The sequence below is a fragment of the Ailuropoda melanoleuca genome, chromosome 2, assembly GCF_002007445.2.
Source record: "Ailuropoda melanoleuca isolate Jingjing chromosome 2, ASM200744v2, whole genome shotgun sequence".
Lineage (NCBI taxonomy): Eukaryota > Metazoa > Chordata > Mammalia > Carnivora > Ursidae > Ailuropoda > Ailuropoda melanoleuca.
In genome coordinates, this window is record NC_048219.1 from 185,873,664 (window position 1) to 185,878,206 (window position 4,543).

Genomic DNA, 4,543 nt, shown 5'->3' on the forward strand with positions numbered 1-4,543 from the left:
GGGGCACCAACTGTATGAAAATTTTTACTCAAAATAATATGCAAACATATAATTCTTGGTTTCTTGTTTACCTCTAACTTCACGATTTGCCTTTTCCCCTACATATTAGAAATGGATTTGAAATAACTTTTTCTACCACATCAACCTTGCAATACTTTCTCTTGAACACCTACTGTTCATCTTTGCTTCTGTGGGAAACTAGGTCATTAAAACCCTCCCAGGGCAGAATGAGTTGTGGACAAACGTGTCCACTCAGAGTCGTGTGGGGTTGGAGTTTATATTTTTGATAAAAAGTGTGTGATGTATGACTTTCTTGGCTCAGTTTCTTCTGCTATAAAATAGGGACAGTGATAATCTTTTCAGAGGGAAGTTTTGAGGTGTAAATGAGTGTTTAGAGCAGTGCAGACAACACAGTATGTTTTCTTTTTTTTTTTTTAAGATTTTATTTATTTATTTGACAGAGAGAGAGAGCGAGCACAAGCAAAGGGAATGGCAGAGGGAGAGGGAGAAACAGGCTCCCCTCCGAGCAGGGAGTCTGACGGGGGGCTTGATCCCAGGACCCTGGGATCATGACCTGAGTCGAAGGCAGACTGAGCCACCCAGGGCCCCCCACAGTACATTTCCCAAATGATATAAGTGATTATTACTCTTATTGGTGCTGATGTTTTTACCAGCAATAGTGTCCAGTCGTACGTGCTTATGGAAAGAGAAATTTTGCTGTAATGATTATAAATATTCAGCAGAAGTGGAAAGGTCTTTATTAATTCCTACCTACGCATTAGAATTCTGCGTAATGTATGGCTAATGAGGTTCAGCTTTGGATGTTTACTCGTGGCGAGCCCTGTAGCCGTATGACTCATTGAGAGCATAATGGAAATATAGATATTGAGCAGGGAGAAGCTATTGAATGAAAATAAAAGTAATTCAACTCAGCTTTTGCTTTCTACTAAGTATTTTGTGGTGAAGTGTTAGTAAAGAGGTTGGAAAGAACTTGACGTTCAGATTAAGTTCATTAATAACCAGAATTCCTGAAATGCCTAAAAGCAGGAACAACTTAATAAGAAGCATAAAATTCCAAATTCTTCTTCAGATTGGTAAATCGATTGCTTTTATCTAATGTTGAGATTATGAAAACAATCACATGAAAATTTTAATTGTTTGCAGATTTTCCAACATTTTTAACTAAGAATTTAAAATCTGAAATTTATCTATAAGGAGCTTACTGCATGTAATAGTTATATAATATTTCATTTATTAATAAATGTAATAAAATTGGAAGAGCAAATTAACACTGCTATTGACATCAAATACATTCTGTGTAAAAAATAATTTTTTATCTTTGGATGAAGTTATATATATTTTTAATAGTAGCCTAATAGTAATAAGATAACTGAATAGGGCATTTTTGGCTTACAAAGTAATTTTATATGCACAAACATGGATCTTAGCAGGACCCTGAATGTACAAATTAATTTACAAAATTTTTTTTAATTATTTTTAAGAGTTTTATGTATTTATTTGAGAGAGAGCGAACACAAGCATGGGGGAAGGGCAGAGGGAGAAGCAGAGTCCCCACTGAGCAGGGAGCCTGACCCAGGGTTTGATCCCAGGACCCTGGGACCATGACCTGAGCCAAAGGCAGACACTTAACTGACTGAGCCACCCAGGCACTCTGATTTACAAAAATTTATTAAAGGCTTATTGCAGGCTAGATACTGTTTGAGGTTCTCAAGGTAGATTACACAAAATACTGTAGATAAACATTTGCGGCTGCTGTGGTCTGAGTGTTTATGGCCCCCTAAAATTCACATGTTGCGTCACCTCAAGGTGATGGCATTAGCAGGTGGGGCCTTTGGAAGGTGGTTGGGTTATGAGGGTAGAGCCCTCGGAACTGGGATGAGTGCCCTTGTAAAAGAGACTTGGGAGAGCTAGCTTGTCCCTTCCACCATGTGAAGACACAGCAAAAAGGCACTGCCCGTGACGAGGTGGGCTCTCACCAGATACCAAATATGCTGGTGTATGATTCTGGACTTCCCAGCAGTGAAGGGCTGTCGTGGTGAAGTCCAGACGTGCTGCCCATAATCCCTGGAGGGCTCTGTGCTATGCAAGACTTGCTCAAGGATCAGAACCAATCTGGGGTGGGATGCTGGGGTGGTGCAGTCAGTTAAGCAATGGATTCTTGATTTCAACTCAGGTTGTGATCTCAGGGTCCTGAGATGGAGCCCCACATCAGGCTCCATGTTGAGCGGGGAGTCTGCCTGAGATTCTCTCCTTCTCCCTCTGCCCCTCCCCCGCCTCTCTCTCTCTCAAATAAATAAATAAATTAAAAAAAAAATCTAGGGTACTGGTCTGAAAACAAAACAGATGAATTCTGAGGCCTCATCTCATCCCTACTAATCAGACTTTCCTGGGGGGAAACGCCTGGGAATCTGCATTTTTAGTAATTGCATCGATCTTGTCTCATAAAGAGAACTTGAGAAGCCTGAAACTAGCAGGATGGGGCCATCTAGCTCTTTCCAAAATCTGGGTCTTCCTAAAATTACAGACACTGTACTATAATTTGAGAAAAATACCTAAGTTTAAAAAGTTTTCTTAGAAAAATCACCGGTGAACGTGAAAACTGGATGCAGGTCTTCCAGGTTACTGCTGCATTTTTAGGGAAATTCTTACCTGCATTTACCTAGGATGTAAAATTGCTATTTACACAAAACATAATAATGATCATTGCACATTCTCACTTCTTTCTTTTTCAACAGAAAGATAGAATGAAAAATTAGATGGCTTGCATGTTTCTTCATTTTCCTGAAATTTTACAACTTTGAGAATGATTGCATGAAATATGGGCAAATATAAAAAGTAATGTTCCCTAATGACTGAATCTTATTCTCATTTTTTCCCCACTACTGCCTGATAAGATGCAATTTTTGTAATGTCTTTTGCAAAAATTTCTCTGTCAGCTTTTGTTTTGAAGCAAAGAGATATAAATTATGGGACTGAATATTTCTAGGACATCCTTCCCCAGCATGCCCTCAGAAACAAATATAATTTTAATGGGTATCCATGGAGTTTTGTAGAGCAAAATTTAATTTAAAAATATACCATGAAGGCTTGCTACAACCCATCATCCAGTTTTATTCTTCGTCTGCTCTCTATTGTAAACGAGGTTCTGGTATAAGCTTTAAAGTTATTTATACCTTCTCATTTTTGGCCCTAGGATCTAATAACATCATTAAAGAGAAAAGCAAAAGACACATCCACTAAAATACTGAAATTAAAAAGACTGATAAACCCAAATATTGGTGAGAATGTGGGACAGATAGAACGCTCATATATTGTTGGTGGGGGTATAAAATGGGAATCAGTTTGAATAAAGGTCTGGCAATTTTTATAAAACTAAATGTGCATTTACCATTTTACCTAGTAATTCCACTCCTGGGTGCTTACATAAGAGGAATGAAAAGATTTGTAAATGAAGGCTTATCGTAGCTTTACCCATAATAGCCCCAAATGTAAATAGCCCAGCTGATTATCAATGGGAGCATAGAAAATGAATTATGGCCTATCTCCACAGCAGAATACTATCCAGCACTAAAAAGGAACAAACTACTGATATATGAAAAAAACTGAGTGAATCTTAAAAACGTTGTGCTAAATAAAAGAAGTCTTACCCAAAAGATAGCATATGATCCTATTAATATGATGTTCTGAAATCGGCGAAACTAATTTGAGGATTAAAATATTAGAACAGTGGTTACCTCAAGAGAGATAGGGGATGAATACTGACAGGGAGGAAACATGACGGAATTTTCTGGAGTAGTAGTAACGTTATATGTCTTGAAAGGGGTTACATCACACAGGAGCAAACATTTATCAGAAACACGACAAAGAGTACACTTAACATTTCTGCATTTCACTTTGTGTAAATTTCATTCCCCAAACCCATGAACAAATCTTAAATTCTAGTTAATGATATTCATGCTGAAGTTTGTAGGGGTGTTAAAAGTGGTGTTAGAATTTACTTTAAAATATATTGTAAAAATGAGATGGATGTATGGATGGTTATAAGAAGAAACAGATGGATAAATGCATGCTAAAGCAAATATAGGAAACATTTGTTGTAGAATCGAAGTAAGAGCATGTGAGGGGTCTGCTCTCTGTTTTTGCATATCGTATGACACCTTCCTTTCAAGGTCCCTTTGGAACCCTATGAAGTTCAAGGAATCCTTCTCAACTCTCTAAATTGCCTAGGTCTTTTCCTTCTGTGAATTATTTTATTATTTTTTTAAATTTTTATCTTTCCTTCACTGAATTCTTTTAATAAATATAGCAGGCATCACAAATTTTTGACACTTGGTTATACAAGGTCATGCATTTTCTGGAATCATGTAAATAGCATTTATCTCCTTGACTAAGACATAAACTTCTTGAGAGCAGACCAGTCTCATTGTTTCTCCCACCTTTCCCACCACGTCCCCTCCCCAGCTCTCACAGCATTAATGAGAGCATCATCACATCAGGATAATGTTTGTCAGAATCTAAGCTT